The 22,195-nt window shown below is 39.8% G+C and overlaps 1 protein-coding gene across 3 annotated transcripts in view; it reads right to left on the bottom strand.

Annotated features, from left to right (window-relative positions):
- Positions 1-16,706, bottom strand: part of RHBDD1 (rhomboid domain containing 1) — a 111,598-nt gene extending 94,892 nt beyond the window's left edge. For 2 of the 3 annotated variants that reach the window (XM_019736620.2, XM_019736622.2), the window contains exon 1: positions 16,499-16,636. The gene's annotated coding sequence lies outside the window, so the exon portion shown is untranslated. Of the gene's footprint in view, positions 1-16,498 lie in introns of all 3 variants that reach the window. The other variant, XM_019736621.2, reaches the window with a different exon arrangement.
- Between the last annotated feature and the right edge of the window lie 5,489 nt (positions 16,707-22,195).

Below are 22,195 nucleotides of genomic sequence, written 5' to 3'. Positions count from 1 at the left end.
GTCAAACACGACTTGTATTCATCTTTTCTTATCGGTATATACTGAGTATTACACTTTTAAGACAGTTTTTCCCTTTCTTAAAATGTGTATACATTTTTTGGCACCCTCTGCAGATATACCACACTGTATGTGTCCATTCATCAGTTGGACATCTGGGCTGTTTCCACTTTTTGGCTATAACAGATAATGCGGCTATGAACATTCATGTATAATTTTTTTGAAGGAACATACGTTGTTTTCAGTTCTTTTGGGCATATACCAGGAAGTAAAATTGCGGGGTCATATGGGTAACTCTATGCTTAACTTTTTGAGGAACTGCCCAACTGCTTTCCAAATTTCTGCACCACTTTACATTCCCTCCAGCAGTATATGAGGATTCCAGTTTCTCCACATCCTCAGTATTTGTTTTTATCCAGTTTTTTATTATAGCCATCCTAGTAGGTGTGAAGTGGTATTGATTTACATTTACCTAATGACTACTGATGAGCAAATGCTTTTCATTGCTTCAAATGTAATATAAACACATATGCTCAGAGGTACACATAACCACAGAGACGAGCGGGCTCCCCTCTACTGCCCCAAAACATTCTCTCTCTCTCTCTCTCTCTCTCTCTCTCTCTCTCAGTAATAGTTCAACAAGCTCAGGTCAAAAGAAGGCTTCAGAAAGATGAAACTGTGAAGAGATTGTCCTGGTTACACTGCAAGGATTTTAGCACCACCCTGCCCTGCCCTGTGACGTGATGTGTTGAAAGTGAATGGGAATGTGCTCAATAGCAGGGCAGGCTCAGGCGAACACATTCAGCTACACATACTGCAAAATAGTTTTTGGAAGAAACAGAAGGTTAGTGTTCTTTCTTGCTTCAAACAAAGCAAATATGCTATGGAAATAGCTGACTGTTTATGCTAAAGATAAAAGCTTCCTCTGCTTTTAAGTTAGAAGAGCTGGACAACAAATTAGTGCATCATAAATACCACATTAACTCGGCCAAAATATACACAAAACAGTAGCTGCATTCTTTTTCTCTCTCTTATTCCATTTTGTACAGTCTACTGTTGCTACGAATGAACAGAAGTGGGCCATTTCTTCTCACTCCTGCAACACTCTCAGGAATCTTATCATTTATGGCTTTTCTAATCCAAACGTAAGAAATTATTTTCTCTGCTTCTCACTATAGGGCCAATAGATGATAACTTTGTAGTCGAGCACAATTATAATAAAATTCTCTTTTCTTCCATAAAACGTCTTAGAATAATTGTATTTTTCATGAAGAGTATTAGCTTCCTTAGGCCCCAAAAGAACCCAATTACAAAATGCAGATTTTCAAGATAGTTTTTGAAAATGAGGAAATTGTATAGTATAACATGTATTTGCATTTAATGAAAAACAAGAATTTAACTGAAGACTGGCAAAGTAATTTGTTTCTTCTTTTCAAATACATGAATGCATTTCAAACAGCTTACACAGCTTACATGTAATACATGGTTGTTATTTGCAATACACAGTTGTACGTATAACATGTAAATTATGCTTTTAAAACTTAATATTTAAATACTAAATGCAATAGAAGATAGTATGGTTTCACATCATTACACCGTGTTCAACTCACTACAATGCATCAGCTACCTGAGTTGATCAGCAAATGGGGAGTTCTGGGGATACAGTGTGGAATCTTCATCAGGGTACCCTAATTGTTTAATGACAAGCTGCACGTAAATGACAAATTTTTCTGACCCTTTAAATCTGTTAAATGGCTACATCACTGAAAAAATCAAGAGAATCACAGTAGGGTTCTATGTTTTCTTATTTCACATTAAAGTCAGAGAGAGACACAAAGAAATGAAGACAATCAAATGAATGAAAGCTGACTTCATGAATAAAAAATGAAAACTGGAATAAATTATATTAAGAAGGTAATGGGAATCTAGTCTTTATGAATATTGTGACACTCAGTAATTACATTCCAGCATCTATTCATAGAAATATGTACAACTCGGACTCTGTTCCAGAAGAAATTGGGAATTGAGAGCATTTTCCACTTTTGAGGGCTGCTGAGGCTTCCGTTCGTGTGACGGTTCTCCAAAGTCCTACACTTCTTCATTATAACCACACGGGAAATGATCTCAACTTGATCATTAGACTACCAACTATCTAAATCTTTCTGATTTTAAGCTACCAGACCTAGAGTTTTTAAGACTCAGGAGCTCCTCCTTCCTTTTTCCCCTCATATACCATCTCCCCAAATGAAATGAGTAATTCCCCTTGCCTTAGTGGGACAATTCCCAACTGTCTTTTACAATAGCCTGCCTTGTGTCGATGTGGAAGGCAGAATACCTGATCTCTGGTGGGTTAGGATTTGAGACCACTGAAACGACGGAAGAAGTAAAAGAATGTTCCAGACAAGGAAGCAACCATCAGTAAGGGCATCAGTTACATGGTAGCAGACCCCACCAAAGGTCATGCCCAAAGATCATGACAGTCTTCCCCCAATCCACTTATAGAATGCCTGACTTGATTTGCTTAAAATCCAATCTCCTCATGTGATCCCCTGCCCCCAAGCCACCAAGCTTTCTCACCTGTAACGGCTTTCTATACTTCTTCACCACGAGTCTAAACAGTGTCGTGGTTAATGGAATGGATTCTGAAGCCAAATGGCCGGGGTTTGAATCCTGGCTCAATTGCCTGGAATTGTTGACGTTGGGCAAGTTCTCAGTTAATCTATGCCTAAGTATCCTCATTTATAAAACAGAAGCTAAGTAATAATAAGCCCAGCCTTGTGGAGTTGATGAGTTAACATGCCTAAAACATATAGAACAATACCTGAAAAATAATATGCGCTGTATAAGTATTAGCTAATGTTAAATCTTTATCATCATCTGATCAACTTCAAGCATTTCAGCCTAGGATCCAAAGTGTTATAACATTTGCAGACTTTCTTCAATATTAACTAATATCTATGCAATTATTTATAGTTTACAAAGGGGCTATGTTTCATTTAATTCTCACAATCCTGTGAAGACCACATCAGTTCCATGTTATCTACTAGAGGGTCTACACAGCGATTGCCAAGAAAACCCCTTACCTGTCCTGCCCATCCTGAAGCAAGCTCTACACACCTGCCCAGAAGAGAAGCAGCTCAAGGGAGCTTCTGTCCTGGAGACTTTCTGGGGGTGTTCAAATTTCAGCCTGCTGATGTCTCTGTCCAAGGTGCTTAATAAGTAAGGCCCTCTCCTCAGATGGGCGACCACATAGGGGGTTCTCACCACCAGAAGTCCCCAAGTGACCCTGACACACATCCCATAGCTTATATTTTAAGTATGACCATTCCAAATATTACTGCCCCATTTAGCGGAAATACTTTCAGCAGTTTGGGTGTGAAACCATAAAAAAAAAGAAATTCCATTTTTCACATATAAAGAAACCAAGATGACAATGCCCATTAATTGGACTATCAGGACTCAAACGCAATGATTGCCACCAGACCAGACAGTGCTGCTTCCGTGCCGAGCCCTTTAACCTTCTTTCTCTCACAGCTGCAACCCTTGCAGATACCGTCTCCACCTGTGAGGGGCCCTGGCAGTCCTGTGTGGCCATCGCTCAAGAAAAGCCAAAGTCTGTACTTCCACAGTGTGCAACAAATGCCTCACATCTGTAAGACGTTAACTAAAAATCTTTTGAAATTCTAGGCTGTATCTAGAGACAGGCCAGAAATAGTTCAGTTCTACTTCATATCCAACATTTTTTTTATCTTAAGACCCCAGTCTGGGAACCCTTAAATAAGATGTCAGCTATTTTTCTTTCACATAAATGCTGCTCAGAGGGTAAACTCAAATTTGAGAGATTTTTTTCAAAGTACTAAAACGGACTAAAATAATGCTTCACTATTAGTTCAACCTCTACTTGTATTACATGTTGTAAAATTTAATTGAAACTAATTTGAGTAACGATAAGGGAGGGGAAAAAGTGATTAAAAGTGTAAAGATTTCAATACTTACCATTTTGCAAAGGGTTTCCTTTTATAAAAAATAACATCTTACCAAAGAGGTAAGGTAGAACAATACATTTTAAATTACATATTGCTCAGGGCAATAATGAAACCCATTGAAATACAATGTCCGTTTTAGAAAAAAGAATTATTACGAGGGGAGAATTACATTTTTAAGACTTCGAAAAAAGTAAACAGATATTTTAAAGTAAAATGCCTAGAAAGCAAACCAATGTGAAGAAATTCTGGGATATAAATAGTAAAGTCGCTGGGGGCAGAGGGTATTTGGGCAAGGTTGGGAAAAATAGGTAAGATGTGTCTAGTCCAGAAATACACAGACAGTGTCCACTGGGGGAGAGGGGTAAGACTTCACAATCCGTCTTCCCCCAAACACCACAACTTAACATACCATCCAATTAAAACGAGTGTGCTTGCTATGCAAACACAGATCCAAGGCAAATCCCCCAGCCACCTGTCCCCTAACACTGCACCCCATTTCCAAGCAGATTTCTACTTCGGAGTCCCTTAGACACACAAATTCTAGAGCCACCAGAATTTCTGGAACCGTTGCATGCAGGCATTTTAATACAAATTATTTTATACCCACACAAATTACTGAAGCAAAACTAAGGTGGTAGTTATGAAAAGAGAAGTTTAAATACTGCCAAGTGGTTTCAAATGATGCGGTCACCTATTCTGAGCCACAGAAATACCTGCCCAGGGCAGTCAATGGAATCACCAGAAGAAACTGTCAAGTTGGTCCTTGATAATCAGTTAGCTCTATGCTACGGATTCTTAACAACACTCAGAACTGGTAAGAGTGACTGAGTTCTGCCAGGAACGGTTAGGTCAATTTCTCCCGAGAGGGAATATGGCACAGAACCAAGTCCACCAGGTCAAACAAAAGACTGCGGCGTCTACCCTGGCCCTGCCACTAAGAAGGAGGGTAGAAAGCATAAGAACTAAAAAGATAAAACAGGCAAACAAAAAGCCACCAACACTATCACAGCCAAAAGCAAGCTTTGTTACTACACTGAGGACTGGCTGCTGCGGGTAAAACATTCAAAGGAATAACCAGCTGGTTTCGGGTAAAGGCAGAGGACTCAGGAAAGCGAATGGCAGATTTCGGAAATGCTCTAAACTCGCTTCAACCACAGCACCAACAGCACATGAGTCAGTTCAATGCCAGCTGAGTTACACAGAGTAGGGCAAATGAAGACCCACAGTTAATTCATTCCAAGGGACTAGAGGTTTTGCCAAAGTGAAAGGAAAAGACGAGGCGGTGGCAGTGTGAGCAATCTGCTCGGGGTTCCCAGTAATTTGAAAACTGGAGGTAAAAAGTACAGAGGATTAAAATAAACTGGAGAGAAACTTCCCCAGGGAGACAGCACTTCCTCCTGGGCTTTTGCCAGCTGCCCTGGCTCTGCTCCCACCTTTGGGGTCCTGAGTGTCCAAGATCATCCAACCACTGAGGGGTCTGTTTCTTTCTTTAGATTGAGTTGGATCAAGTTGCCTTGTACCATGTTTCCCCGAAAATAAGACCTAGCCTGACCATCAGCTCTAATGTGTCCTTCGGAGCAAAATGGGTTGGTATAAGCATTCAATTAGCATACTCTTAATGACTGTAACTCTCTGTTGTTATTGTCAGGCATCACTGTTTGTGCTTCTCCCAGAAGCAGACTCTGAGACAAGGGTCCTTGTGCAAGCAATTTATTTGGGAGGCAACAAATTCGCTGGTAGGGTTGTGGGGAAGCAAGAGGAAGGCAAGGCAGCCAGAAAGGTATGCATTATCAAGCAAGCCCTCACTATAGCTGACTAGAGCTTAATCCCACTGGGAACTAGTGTACTTATTCCTCAGTACTATGCTCCAAAGGCTAGGGGTCTGCCTTAGCGCCCCATCATTTGAGGCTTGCCAAAGCCGGTGTCAGGGGCCAGAGGAAGCACCTGGGCAAAGAACTGCAGGTGCTGGAGGCTAGGACTCTGGCCCAATACACTAGGGCAGGGCACGGACAGCACTGCTAGCACCACTCCCCGGCCCCAGACACCCACTCCCACTCCTCCCTACCCATTATATTCCTCCCCAACCTGCAAAGCCCAGCTCTGGTCCTGCCTGCTTCCTGACAGGCTCCCTGACCATGTCAGCGCTTACTAATTTCCCGCACTCCTTTCCGCGTGTATGGTCCACCAGTGCCAATTAGGGTGTCACGAGAGGCCTTATATCATCTTTACCAAACTGTTTGCCTTAGTTTCCTGCTATGTAGAGTAGTAATGGCAGCTAACCCTGATAGTAGAATTCTTGTAAAAAATAAATGACTTAAAGTATCAAAGTGCTTAGAATAATGCCACACACCCAATAAACACTCATTAAATCTTAGGTATTGTTTCAATGACTTAAACAGAAATACCTACCTGCTACTGTTTTATAGTTTTTCCAAAATAGAGGTCGAAAAGAAAGGTCAAATTACTGGTTAACGTTACACACGCGCGCGCACACACACACACACGAGTTGTTCATCTCTGGTAGTACTGGTCTCACACTTTACATGTACTATTATCCCATTCAATCCTCCAAACTTTATGAAGCAGATATTATTTAATCATTTTACAGATGAGCAGGGATTTTAACCAAGATAATCTGGCTCCAGAGACCTTATCCTTACAATAAAGCTGCAACTCAGGTTTGTCTACGGAACACTTGAGTTTTTAACACTCAGAAAAGTCTACACTCAGACTCCAGCAACTCCTTGAAACTACCATTTAAGTATTCCTTCAGGGGCCTCAGTTGCAGGTGAGCTGATGGTGGGGGAGAATATGCTGCCCCCAAATATGCCAGTTGGTGTAAGGTTTATTCTGAGCTGAAGGCACCTGGGAAGATGCAGATACAAGGGAAGTTCTCTGCCCTCCTCCTATTTGCCTAAAAGTTTGCAGAGGTGTCTCCCCGCCCCTCTCTATCAGGATGACAAAAGTTAATCACCAGAGACAACCTTAGATCTGGTACTAAACGTTACAACTAGCCCTTATCGTCTTGAGTTCCCCACAGATTTGCCTTCCTACCATTTGCTGCCCTAGAAACGCAAAGTCCTTTCCTTTGTCTGGTCACATCTCTAAAAATGTATTGTTCTCTTGTTAACATGCCAAAGAAGCCCAAATTCTAACCCTCCCTTTGAATTACCCATCTCTGGGTACTCCCCTGTGTATGACTGACACACACGCTAATAAACTGTTTCTCGCTTGTGAACCTGTCTTTTGTCCAGTTTACACAGCCCCAGAAGCGCAAAAGGGAAAAGAATTTTGAACTTGACTGTGATTCTCAACATGAGCCTGTCTCTCTAGATTTCGGGGTGGCGGTTTGCCCTGGAACCTCGATTCTCAGAGGGATCTAAGGAAAGTCATTGATTTTCAGTGTGCCCGGGTTTCTCTTGTTGTGAGGATGACTTCCGAGCTGTTTACCTGTCAGAGCTGAAACAGGAAGTCCTCCCCACTGCTCTTTAATAACGTTCAACACATTAACCACCAAAAGAATTGGGGCGCACATAATCTTAGTGTAAAGAATAGACTTCCCCAAGAAACGCCAGTTGGTGACTAACCAAAATGTATATGCATTTTGAAAATATTTCCAATGCAGAAAATCTCACTAGGAGAGGTATTTTAAAGGGAGGAAGCCTCACTCATGTGCTGTTAGCATAGAAACATGAAATATAGGAAAGTATAAGTTACTTAGGTCAGTTCTTCTTTGTGCTTGTTTTGAAACAAGCAAATTTGTTCAGATGTAATTAATATAGCAGGGAACAACTAGAGCATAATGCAAATTTTGCGTTTGATTATGTGTAATTTCATCAAGAAGCACCAGGTGAATGCAGAAAACGGCACTCAGCTGAAGCCAGCTGCATGGAAATTCACAAAATGTACACATTTGCACACCTCAAATCAGCTACCTCAGCTCACAGAGGATGAGTTACACCCATCTCCATCTGTGGGTTCTGACTTGCCATCAAATGCCCAAATTGCAGATGACCCTCCTTCCTCCACTAACATAATGCACAGGCTGCAACGCTTCTGACAACCACCTCCACAAGCAAACTTTAGGACTTTCTAAAGGCAGAGCGCCATAGTTATCATTTATCGTAGGGCTTCTGTACTTAACCATCTAATGTGTAAAACTGTGCTGCCACTTTATTAGGTTCCTGTCTTTTTTTTTTTTTTTAATGTACCACTGACAAAAGTTTGCGTGTGTTTTGCTCCTAACACCATTTGCCCCACGAGCTCTGTGGCTTTGATGGCGTGGTTCTGCATAGAATGGTGACTGCAGGAGTGCCTGTGTCACATTCTAGCAGAGGTGACTCCTCCACTAGTACCAAGTGTGCAGGAGGGAGCCTACACCCAGGAAGTGCGGCTTTTCAGCCATTATTGTCCACTTCCCCTCCATGCTTTATTCCTACCGTCCCATTCTTGAACCAAACACTCCAAAGTTAGGGGCTCTTATCACCCACTTATTAAAAATACCACCAGCTCTAAACTTGCTCAAACAAATTAGAATAAGACGAGGCACATTCTCTCTCAGCCTAGCAAACATTCCCCTATGTTTACATCTTCTCTGCCAAAAGTTGTTTTAACTTCTTTTGTGTGGAACTTAAAAACAAGATTCATTTAATCTGGGGCATTTGTTTACCTGACTCTATGTCCTAAATGTGCCAAGGTTTCATGTCTAATTGTAATTACGCAATGACACAGACGACATCTGTGTTTGGCTGGATGTTTTTTTAGTAAGAGAATTCAGTATAATACTCACTTCGAGTATACCAATTTCATCAAAGAAGTAAAGGAAGAGTGAAAAATAAGAATCCAAGATCAGATACTCTGACAACACACGCAGCTTGGGGAACAAAATGCATTTACAAGCATTGTTCATGTTTCGCTTCTAGACGGCATGCAAGGTCAAACCACTAACCTGTCAGTTACAATAAGCTTCCAAACTTCTGGTCAATGACCTGGCTAATAATAAAAGACAAGGCTATGACATCAATACAGTTATAATTAATTTACACAGATCAGCTTCGCGTTAATCAAATACATCTTTAAGAGCATTTAATTATTTTTCACCTAGAAAGTAACACTGGGCTTTGTGAAGGGAAAAGAATCCTGCTGAATTCAACATGAAAGGCTGTCAGGCTGCTCTAAGACAGGAAGGACAAAAGGCTTTCCAGCGCACACTGCTGCAACACAAGAGCCGCTGCCACACTCACAGCAAACAGAAGCACAGGACAATGGATGACAACACAACACATATCAACAGTTTCCTAACATAAAGTAGTTGTCAGGCAACTGAGGGAAACAGGCTCTGGGAAAGAAATGTCCCAGTGCTTTTTCTCAAAATGACACACAGGACGAGCATCATTCTAGTATGCAGAATTGGAGAGTAAAGGGCAGGGTCTTTGGGAAGATGTCTACAATACACCAGCCATGTGACTTTAGGGAAGTTATTAAACTCCCATTTCTCACCTGTGAAAGGAAATAATTTAGGCTTATTTGGTGGTGTAAGGGTTAAATGAGATTATATTGAGATTATACATATAAAATCATCAACTGAGAAATGACAGTGTTTTTAATCCATAGAAACAAACACATTAAAAATTTTAAATAGCTTTAAAGCTTTTTTTTATAACTTAATAACCAATTAGTATTTTTCTGCACTTTCTATGATCCTACATTTTTAAACTATATCATGTGAGTCAATTACACATACAATTTTTTAAACAATATGATGGGATATGTGAAAGGCACATGAAAGGAGAAATCATTTTTTAATTAAAACAAATTTTATAATAAAATCTCAAACCAGAGTTTCTGTCAAGATTATCTTTAAATTATCATTAAATTTGAGAATTTAATGAGCCTCTATTTTAGGATATAAAAAAATCTCATTATGTCAGATAGCGAAATTTTAATTTTTCCTTCCTTTTTGAAGTGTTACAGTCTTAACAGAAATGATTAGATTATCGTTATACATGAAAAGCGAAAACTACTGGATTTTGTATATAATCTTGACTTTTGCTCCACAGCGAGGTGAATTAGTGCCAACTGCAATTGCGATCCATCACCACTTATGATTTCCAGTATCAATCATAAGCTGGTTTCTTCTCTCACAGACTACAAGTTTTAGTGTAATGAGGGCTCATTAAAGTTCTCCGACTGACAGCCCTTCAGATGCAGGTCCTTAAACCAGGAGACACAAGGGGAACAGCAATGCCAGCATCACACCACCATCACTACCTTCAAGAGGATTTAAGTAATTCCATTCTCACGTTTGCTCCACGCCAGATTTCTTTGTCTACCTAAATTGGATGAAAAAGGGATAGCCATTCCCACATTTAAATTAATCTGTGTAAGGATTGTTAGTGAATTATTTATGTAACTGAAATCCTCCCAGCACAAGAACTAGTGAAGAGCGGGGAGAACACACCAGACTTCAGAGATGTTGTTTATGTTCCCAGAAAGCACACAGGATGTCCACTAATTACTACCTAGTGGGGAGAAGTTGGGGTTTTTTGCCAGCCCAGCATCAATGCCTCATTCTTTCAGTAACAGGAATCCATCTCCCACCCACAGTGGATGTGGTCCTGGGGGGACCAGCAAAGAAGGCTGCCGGTGCAGAAATGGAATGATACCTCTCTCTTTGGAATCTAAAACTTGTGTGAAGACCAACAACTTCTGGAGCCAATACTCAGGGCTTTAACTTAAACAACTTTCCAGATCTACAAAGTCTACCCAAACCCTGGGAGCTCACCTAGCTGCTGTCCTTACCAAGGCCTGGTGGTTTGGTTTTTCTGTCGACTCTCGGTGCTTACCCATACACTTCCAATCTCTTGTTCTTGAATAGTTATCTAGATAACCGATTTAACTTCATTTCTGTTGTTTATAGTCAAAGAACCCTACCCAGAATACTAAGGCATTTGCCGAGGGCTGGCAAGCAGATCCTGCTTTTTTTCAAGCATCCTTAGCTCTCATTTTCTACTGAGCACAACACTCCAGCCCATAGGAGAACCAAAAACATTTGAGCAGTATTTCAAAGGTCGGCTACGGGCAAGTTATTCCTCAAGAAAAAGGGCCCAGAGCTAAGAATGTGAATACACGGCTAACTACTGCATAAATAAGGCCAAGTCCTCTCAAAGGCAGAGACCTAGTGTGCAGACTCGCACGATGGATGAAGAATGTTATTTCAAAAGGAAAAACGGATGGTCTAAAGTGTGTCTTCTATTTATATACAAGGTTTATGTTTTTAAAGAAATTTCTAATTACTGAAGTGACTTTCAAAGCACTGTCCTACCTGCCTTCGCACGCCATTGAAAATAAGACTAGATATTTTTTAAAAATATCACCTGATGAAAATTTTGACTAGAACTTTCAGACAATGAATCAATTAGACTCATCAAGGAAGGAAGGAAGGAAGGAAGGAAGGAAGGAAGGAAGGAAGGAAGGAAGGAAGGAAGGAAGGAAAAAAAGAGAGAGAGAGAAAGAAAATGAATAAGAGCCTCTTCCACCTCATAGCCTTAGAAAGTAACATGGAAGTATCCAGTATGCTTTTCTGCAGAAAGGTTCACCTCTTCATTTTTAACCATCATGCAAGTGATTCACAGACATAAATCATCACATGAGCCCAGAGAAGAAACCAACGAATGTGAAACTACAGCAATAAAAGCATTAAGCATGTAATTGTATACCTCGCTGTCTATATTCCTTCATTTAATAATATTTGAGCATCCAGTAAGGGAGAAGCACTGTCCTTTTGGGCAACCACAGCCTAGAAGGAGAATCAGACACACAAACGGCAACATTAAAGTGTGGTAAAGAATTGTACTAGAACTGTATATAAGGTGCACGGAATGTTTAGAAAAATAGCAAAAACAAGTTTTAAAGTTTTGTATGGGGTGTGAGGGGAGAGAGAAAAACAAAGAAAATACTGGGGCAGGCATTATCCCGGGTAATGGGGAAGGAGATGAAATGATGCATGAAACTACAGTCAAAAGCTGTGGTGCCATCTCACAAAAATAAAAGGATTTGCTTTAAATCGTCATTTAGTGGACATAACAGCTACAAGCTAGAAATTTAGAAATCTATAAGGTTCCTTATTAACACAAAATCCACATGGCTTGAAAGAAGGGAGGAAATCTTGAATACTTTGGTAGGAAGGGACTTCTGCTACCACCTGGGCAGTGTGCACACACAATGTTTATTTCTACATTTGTTCAAACTTAGAATCACAACTGATTCATTACAACACACTTAACTGCCAACTTGCTGGTATTTGTAACAAAAAAATGTAGCAAAATATCTTTCACACTGATGCCCAAGAGATTTTTCTCAAGGGAAAGAAATTCCAAAATTAGTAGTAGCTGCCAACACTTACACACACAGTCCCCTATATATTATTTATACAAAATTGAAGTCATTGTAATATGTATATAAATTTCATTCATAACTATCCTGATATTGTGACTGAATAAAAAATGCATAAGCAAGTTAACACCATGGAGAAACAGCTGTTGTTGCAATGACAACATTCCTGGAGCTGAAGCCAGATTCGCGGTCAAATCTGGATGCCATCCCTTACTGGTATGTGGCCTCAGGCAAATCCTATAACCGAGTCCGCTGAGCTTCTTGATCTATAGATGAGAAAAACTTCGCTTACTTCCTGGAGTCACTGTGAAGACTAAATGAAACAGCCTATTACCTGAAAACATGCAGCACACCCCCAAAGTTTGTTTTCCATTCTCCCTTCTTCTCCGTAAAATAATGAGCCTTTCCCCCACCATGGAACTAGGCTTCACTGCTTTATAATTATCATGTGCATGGAACAGTGTCCGAGAAACTAGATGGGTAAATAACACTGACATGCAAACCTGAATGCACTCATTGTCAGTTGACTATCCTTTAGATCCCAAAGGGCGCTTGCACACTATCTATTGCTTCCCAGAAATTTGATACATTTTCTTTTCTGAATACAGCCAAAATTATCCACAGACTTTGAGATATCACCATCGGTGATGTCCCACAGAGCAGCTGGTTGACTGAAAGTGACTCCCCCTCCCCCACACTCCAGCTGTCACCAGGAAACCCTCCTCAATGTCTGAGAAAAGACAATGCCGTATTACTTCTACTGCTATTAATAACAATCTAACAAATACTTAGCAGTTGAAATTATTTTTCTTATGAAAGCTATTAACTAAAAATTAACTCTTTAAGAAAAATCCTTTACTATGTAAATGCAAAGCAGCTGCTTTCATACAATAAAAAACAGAGGGGCAGTAAACACAAGAAATGTACTTTCATTGACTCCTTGTTTCTTTTTCCTTGAGTCATTTGTAATGCTAAACAACAGCCAGTTAAAATATTAAATAGCTTTAACAGTGATACAGCTGTCATAGCTTGGCGAGACTAAAAAAAACAACAACTTAGATTTCTCAAAAACATGTGCATAGACGCCTACTTTTGTAAAATATGGGTCAGACTGAAGGCTGAATTCTTTTTAAAAATGATTACTCGCTCCTCTGCATGAGAAGTTATACTACGTATGTTTGCCATTGCTGAAAACCTTGGGTGTTGTCTTCAGAATAAGTTCGTGACTCCCACTCACAAGAATGCTTAATGCCATGACTTTTTTAGCTCATCTCCTGAGGATTTGTATCTCACAGATGCAAAGTTCTGGGGACATGCCTCAGAGTGCGGCTGCAAGAGGTTCAAGGTGTGCACCAGCAGAAGGCTGGGTCCTGCCACCTCTCATCTTAAAGCATCTCAGCTCCTGAACACTACAGGTTAAGAGTCTGCTAAACAGGGTTCCCTGCTAAAATATCTGAGGTCCACTGCTTAGATAACTTAACTGCAGCATAAAAGAAAATCTATCTTTTTAAAGCATCATTTCTATCTTTTTAATTTTTTTAAAAGAATGTTTACATATTCATGCACTTACCTAACTTCACATAAATGTACAGATTATTTATGTCCAGCCCCATTTTACAAAACAAAATTATGACCTGGTATGACTCCTTTGAAGTATTTTCCAAGCTCATATATTCTGTTATATGCACAAAAATACATAGGAATCAGGATTTCTAAAAATAAAAATTTTTACTTTGCTATGGAGACAGGTTAGTTGGCATGTTGCTAGGTAGACAGGGAGGTCCCTGGTAGAATAAACAAAAAAGCAGCCATATCCTGAAACTCCAGGTTCTGGAATGCCTCCTTCACTCCAGGACAAAGATATGAGACAGAGCCTTGAGGTTAATAAATTATCTCATATCCCTTTTGGCTGGACAAAGGAACTGATCTGATCTGATGGATAAGAATGGGTTATTTCGTTAACCCCTTCAGGATGGGCAAACAGGACAAACCTGATAGATGAATTCCATTAGAAGGCTCCAACCTCCTTCCCCAAACAGTCAAGGGAAGGTATAAAAGTAAGAGCTTTTGCCTCAGTCACTGGGGTTCCCAGTTTCGGGTACCCCTCCCGCTGGGGAGCTGCAACCTCTTCTCCTGCCTCTTATAAACTCTTCCTTTACAACTTTTTGCCTCTCCCTGGTCTGGGTTTCCATTCTTCGGTCTCACGAGACATGATCCCGGCCCGCACCCAGAAACTGTCGACAGATCCAACATTATTTACATCACTATCATTAAGCTTCCATATTGAAAAATAATAACGATTCAGTTAGTATTTTCTTATACTTTGGTGCATGTTGTTACCGAGGTCTCATCTCCTGTAACACTGTTCCCTTCTATAATTGACTGTCCCTGTTAACTAACTAAAGATACTTAATCAGCCCCTGATCTTGACCTTTCAGTAAGCACCCAAAAAACTCTTATGGAAGTTGCTGTGTTATGGTAATAAAACTAGAGATAGTGTTTTTTTTTTTACCAGGTTTAGAGTTTTAACTTTCTCCAAGTATTTGTCTTCTCTCATTCATAATAATGTGAAAGCTTTGACTCTTCACTTCAGCATCTTTGATCATTTAAAATGAAAAGCAATGCAGTTAGGAAATAACAAAACTACCTCATCCATAACAATGAGGAAATGAATAAGGTGAAGTTTGCGGTGGGAACTACCTGGCCCCCTTTCCAATCTGTGGCAGTTATTGGAGCCTCTATGCCTAACATGGTGGACATGTTTTGCTCTTTATTTCGTCTCATTCAATGTCCTGAGGTGGTCACACCATGACTCCTACTTTATGGAAGAGGAAATTAAGGTTGGGAGGATGTCATCTTCTCTGTGATGCTTCAGAAACCGGAGGTATGGAGAATGGACAGAAGGAGGGCTTCTCTGCTATCTTGTGCGGAGCTGTATGACAAATGGGAAAGAAAGATAAGGATGGAAACATCTTGAGCCTTGTCATTTGCTTGCAAGCCACGGCTCCAGAACACTGCTCAGCTGTTAGGCTAAGGCTTATGGTCAGTTTTCTACTCTACCCTCTTCATTCCATTCCGTAAAATTCCATTCTGTGACTTCAAAATGGCTGTTATCACTATGCCAGTAACTCCCAAACTTTAGCACCCAGGTGCACTGGGAACAACTGTTAAGTCTTGTGAAAATAAATTTGATTCCGTGAGTCTGGGGTAAGACCCAAATTTTGCATTTGCAACAAGTTCCCAGGTGATGGTGACGCTAGTCGTCTTTGGACAATTTAGGAACCCAATGCACTGCTATTTCTCTTTGTATGATTACCTCTTTCCCAAGCCCTGCCACACCAGCAGCAAATTAAAAGGCTTTCAAGTTTATTAGAACCAACAAAAAAAAAAACGACATACAAATGTGAGACATTAGACAGACTTTTAGGAAGCGATTCCAAAGGGGTAAAAATGGAGGAAAATCCAGCTGTCACGGAGTGTACTGCAAAGGAACCTACACATACAGATGACTCAACCTTAAATAGGCAATTATTTATTCTGACAGCACTCGGAGTCTTCGAAAGAGTTTACGCTAAGTCAGGAAAAGCAAATGAGCATGGGATCCGGTTTGGGAGGTTTTTAAGGTCTGGGCCGAAAAGGGTTAGATTCACTCAGGTGGCTTTCCTAGCCCCTATTAAGAGAAATACCACTACTTCAATTAGGGTTGTGTCTGCCACACCCCCTGTTCGGAGAACATCACGTGGCTGTTCAGAGCACCTGAAACTGCAAGCTGTCGCTGACGCAACGCCGCTCGAAACGTCCTGCTTTCAAAAGCGATGCTGCAAAACTCCCCCAGAGCTCAGCCCGTCCTCCGAGGGCCGGCGGCCGGCCTCCAGCAGACAGCGGGGTGGGGGGGTGACGGTGAACACGACTCCCGTATTGTCGCTCCAGGAAGCACCCTCCCCGCTCTCCCGCCACGGCCCCCAGGGCGCCGAAGACGCGGAAGCTACTGCCGCCAATCCCAACGGGTCCGCACCCCCAGCCCGACCCCGCGGGAGAGGCCGACGGCCACCCCCCAGTTCCCGCCTCGCGGCCGATGCCACGGCCCCGGTAAAAGGCGGAAGATGCTGCGCGGGACCCACCATGAAAACGGCACCACACAGACGCGAAAACTCACGCTCTCTACGGCCCGCCGGCGTCCTCACGTCTTCGCGCGCGTACGTGCGTCATCACGCACGGGCGCTGCTCCTGGAAATTCCTGGTTCCCGCGGCCCGTTGGGCGCCTAGGGGAGAGCGTGGGCGCCCTGACTACGCGGCTTGCGCGGCCCGGGTGGAGCAGGGAAGGGCCGTAAACCGCGCCGGCCGGCCGCGGCGCATGCGCAGTTGCGCCCGGGCCAGACTTTTCAGGCCGCGTGCGGCTGCGGTGGCAGAGAGGAGGTTCCGAGGGCGTAGCGTGGAGAGCTTGTACCCTCGACTCGTCCTGCAAAACCGGAGTGAAACGTGCTTCTCCCTGCCATAAGTAACTTCTTTGCTCTATCTCGCTTAAAGCAAGCAAGTGGCCTGCGTTGGAGAGACCAGACAAGGGGAGAAGCAGCCAGTGGGCCGCGGCGCAGCTGTGACACTGTCCTTCCAGGCCCCAGCCCTGCTGCAAGCTGCTGACCTGCTGCGTGGAGGAGACGGATGCTGCTGGTGGAGTAGATAGTGTGAGACACACTTCCACCTTTGTGTTATCTGCAGGCAGCCTGAGAGCTGTCTATCTCAGGGCGGAACCCACGGTTGCAAAGTAGGCCAGCAAACAAGGTCATGGGTGTAGTTTTCACTCCCCAAAGCTTAGGTCTGAGACTGTATTTCTTAGTCTGTTTGCCCATTTAAGAGCTTGAGGTGTTAAGTATTTCAGTTAATATGTCATTTGATGGAATTTTAATTATGGGTTCTGCTTCTGTGCAACAAAGTTTATGATCAGTTGTAGGAGTCTGGTTAAATTAAATGCTGTAGTGCTGTATTTATTTCCTACAATATGAGCAAACTATCTTACTAGTTGGTACGGAATTTCTAATAACTAGGGGGAAGATACGCCTTTTCCAAAGAGGAATCCAAATGCAGGTGGTTTTATGCTGCTCTGTTATTTATTGGAAGTTGTGGCAGCTGTATTTAGCTTGTTCTACTTAAAAACTGCCTAAATCAGAAGAGTTTTGGTTATCTTTTGTTATGTACTGCAAAGACTCTTCGTGGAAATTTTTAGAGTTTGACATTTCAATGAAAAATCGGCTCATGTATATAACAGACTTTCAAGTGATAAGGAAGATTCTCAGCAATTTGCAAGTATATGTTCCTTGGGCCTTACAGTTTACCCCTTGTAAAAACAATGTACTGATCAGAAAGTTTGGCTGACAATGATAGACTGCATTCTTGGAGATAGAAAGTCAGTTGAACAAGTGGCTGAAAAGGTGAATTGCCTATGGAAGTATTTTATATATTGTCCTAGGAAAAAATTTAATGTAATTTCTCAAAAAGAAGGGGTCCTCATTTATCCTTGTGATCCCTGATCATATGCATCAATTCAATTAATACTAATCCTAGCTCCTATTCTCTAACACCCTTTACACCTTTCTATAATTGCATCATTTTTCTTGTCCTTAATACATCAAATACAGAGGTGATTTTAAGGGAGCCACAAATCAAGACGTCTCAATACAGTAATCTCATTAAAATGTCATTATATGTAAGGATTAAGAATATACTTAGAAAATTATATTCAATTTCAAATATCAGTGAAAAAAATTCATGGAAATTCGAGAGGACAGAAAAAGCTTACCTTTTTAAAAAATGACTTTTTTGTCCTATATGACTTACTGAACAGACAAGAAATTTTTTTAAGTTCCTATTGAAATCAACATGTTGTGTCACACTCAAGTCCCATTTAAATTGACAAACATCACTTGATTAATAATTGTGTATCTTAAACATTAACGCATGAGGCAGTCAATAGCATCCTTTCACAGAGGCAAGGCTTACAAATATCAAAGACTCAATGCCGTAAGTCCTTTAACACAAAAGTTAACACAGTTGTTACATTGCTTTGTAAGATAATGATTCTTAAACATAGATGTTAATCATGAGAAAAAGCAGCATTATGCACATTGTGTTTAATATTTGAGACCTATCTAATGGTCTGACCAATGTTCTGTTTTTATTATATCAAAGGTTTGCAGGACAGCAATAATACCTGGGAATAAGCCATTTGACTTAAAGGAATGTTCCGAAAATGTGGTTCTTATGTCCAGAGAAGTTGTAGTAATAACCTTTGTACAGTTTATAAAGCTAGGACTGGAACTGTCAGGAAGGCAGATGAGTATCATTCTTTCAAAACCTGGTGTGAAGGTGAGAGAACATCAGGTAACAATGCCAGGAGCAAATAACACAAGTGGATTATTTTTTTTAAAAAGGAGCTTGTTGGGGTGTCTACTTTTAATGGATTATTTATTGTTATGCCCAACACTGTACCAAAGGATGTATAAACTGATAAAAGAATTTATGGCTTTCTTGTGAAAAGCTTGCAAGCTAATTCAAGGACAATTTAAGCACTATACAGGTACAAAGTTGTACCATGTATTATGATGATAAGATTAACAACAATAGTTAACAGTGGTAGACCATGCAAACTAACCATAATTGATTTGCAGTGGCTATACTGATAGCAGACAAAAAAGACTTTAAGACAAGAAATATTTCTAGATATGGCTATTTCATAATGATAAAAGGGTCAATACTTCAAGAAGACATAATAATTAGAAATATACATGTACCCAACAACAGAGCGCTAAATACATGAAGCAAAAATTGATAAATTGAATGAAGGAATAGACAGACAATAAGAATTTGATATTTCAGTATCCTCCTCTCACTAATGGCTGGAACAACTAGTCAGGAAACCACAAAGGCTATAGAAGCTTTAAATAACACTATCAACCTAATCGACATATATACCACCGTACTTAATGTCAGCAAGATTTATATTCTTTTTAGGAAGTATATTCTCCAGGATACTGCATACGGCAAGTCATGAAACAAGTCTCAATAAGTTTTAAAAGATTAGGGGCATGCAAAGTATATGTCTGGTTACAGTGGAATTATGTTAGGAATACAATAGAAAGAAACTTGTAAAATCCCCAAATATTGGGAAATTATTCATGGGCCAAAGAAAAAGTAACAAAGGAAATTAGAAAATGTTTTGAACTGAGATAAGATGAAAACATTGAAATTTATGTTTCTAAACATGTACAACTAAAACAGTGATCTGAAGGCTATTTACTGCTTTAAACACCTATAATAGAAAAGTCACAATATTCTAGGCTTCCACTTTGAAAACTAGAAAAATAAGATCAATTTAAACCCAAAGCAAGCAAAAAGGAGGAAATAATCACACTGGAAACTAATGACGTAAATAAGAGAAAAATTGAGAAAATCAACGAAAATAAAAGTTGGTTCTTTGTAAAAATCAAAAAATTGACAAACCTTTATTAAGCAACCAAAACAGAGAAGACACAAATTACCAAAATCAGGAATGAAAGTTATACATCACTATCCACTCTACCAAAATTGTAAGGGACTACAAATAATTTTATGCCAAATTAGACAGTGTAAAGGAATTGGGAAATTCCTAGGAAAACACAAATTGCCAAAACTGAATTAAGAAAAAAATCTGAAAAGAGTTTATTTTCATTTCCTAGGGCTGTCATAACAAAGTACTATAAACTAGGTGGCTTAAAACAACAGAAATTTATGTCTTAACAGTTCTGAAGGCTAGAAGTCCAAGATCAAGGTGTTGATAGAAGTAAGCTCTCTGAAACTTGTAGGGGAGATTCCTTCCTTGACTCGAGCATGTGGTGGTTTGCAGGCAGTCCTTGGTGTTCCTTGGCTTGTAGCTCCATCAACTTCAGTCTCTGTCTCCATCAACACATCACATTCTCCCCTCATGTGTCTGCTCTTCTTATTAGGACACCAGTCATAAAGGATTAAGAGCTCAGCTTACTCCAGTATGATCTCATTTTGACTAATTACATCTGCAGTGACCCTGTTTCCAAATATGAACACATTCTGAAGCACTAGGGATTAAGACTTAAACATGTCTTTTTGGGTGATATATAATTCAACCCATAACAGACTATAACAAGTAAAGAAATTAATACTGTAAAATATTACCACAAAGAAAAACCCAGGCCCAGATGGATTCACTGGTGAATTCAATCAAATATTTAAGGAAGAATCGATATAATCATACACAAACTCTTTGTGAAATAGAAGAAAAGACCATGTCTCAGCTCATTTTATGAAGATGTTTATTACCTTGATACCAAATTCAGAGAAAGACATTACAAGAAAAGAAAGCTATAGATCAGTCAAAGTGTTAGCAAATCAAATCCAGCAATACCTGAGGGATTATATACAATGAATGCAAGGTTGGTTTAACATTTTAAAAAAATCAATGTAAAACACTGTATTAATAGACTTAAGGACAAAAACCACGTACAATCTCATATAAAACATTTCACAAAATCCAACACACATTTATGATAAAAACTCAAAAAAGTAAGATTACAAGGAAACTTCCTCAACCTAATAAAGAGCACCTATAAAACACCTACCCCTAATGTCATACTTAACTGTAAAACGGAATGCTTTCACCCTAAGATCAAGAACAAGGCAAGGATATCTGTTCTCACTTCCACTCAAATTTTTACTGGAGTTTTAGCCAGTGCAGTAAAAGAAATAAAAGGCATCAGATTCAATAGGAAGAAGTAGAATTATTTTTATTCATAGATGACCTTATCCTGTATGTAAAAATCTTAAATCACATACACAAATAAGCACTATACTAGAATTAATAAATGAGTTTACCACAGTCTCAGGCTACATGATCAAAAATTTTGAAAAGCATTTCTATATACTACAAATTAACAGTCCAAAAATAGCATTAAGAGGACAATTTCATTCTCAATAGCATCACAAAGAATAAAATACTTAGGAATAAATGTGATAAAAGAGGGATAAGACTGGTACACGGAAAACAAAATGGCTGAGAGAAATTGACATTCCATGTTGATGGGCTGGAAGGCGCAATGTTGTTAAGATGGCAGTTCTCAAATTGATTTATGGATTTGACAATCTCAAAATCTTAACAGGCTTGTTTTATATATAGAAATTGACAAGCTGATCCTTATATAGAATAAAATATAATAGTCAAAGCAGTTTTGAAAAAGAAGAAAATTGGAGAAATTACACTACCCAGTTTCAAAATGTATAAAATTACAGTATTAAGGTAGATGAGGGTAAACAGGGTCAAATATATGGTGATGGAAGGAGAACTGCCTCTGGGTGATGGACACACAATTTGAAAAATAGATGATGTAATACAGAATTGTACACTTGAAACCTACATAATTTTACTAACCATGGTCACCCCAATTAATTTTAATTAAAAGGAAAAAAAGACAATATTATTGGTGTGAGAGTAGGCATAGAGATCAATGCAATGGAATTTAAGCTCTTAGATGATCAGTTGATTTTCAATAAAATTGCCAAAGCAGAGGAAAGTTTTTTCAACAAATAATGCTGGGGGAATTGGACTGTTCACACAATACACAAAAATTAACTCCAAATGGAGCATAGGCCTAAATGTAACAGCTAAAGCTATTAAACTCCTAAAAGAAAACACAAGAAAAAATTATTGCTATGTTAGGTTAGGCAAAGACTTCTTTGCTCTGACATCAGAAAGCACAATCCTCAAAAGAAATAATTGATAAATAGTACCTGAAAATTAAAAATGTTTGGTTTTTAAA

Source organism: Rhinolophus sinicus, linkage group LG01, assembly GCF_036562045.2.
Source record: "Rhinolophus sinicus isolate RSC01 linkage group LG01, ASM3656204v1, whole genome shotgun sequence".
In the NCBI taxonomy this organism is placed as follows: Eukaryota; Metazoa; Chordata; class Mammalia; order Chiroptera; family Rhinolophidae; genus Rhinolophus; species Rhinolophus sinicus.
This window is presented reverse-complemented; position numbering and strand designations above follow the sequence as displayed.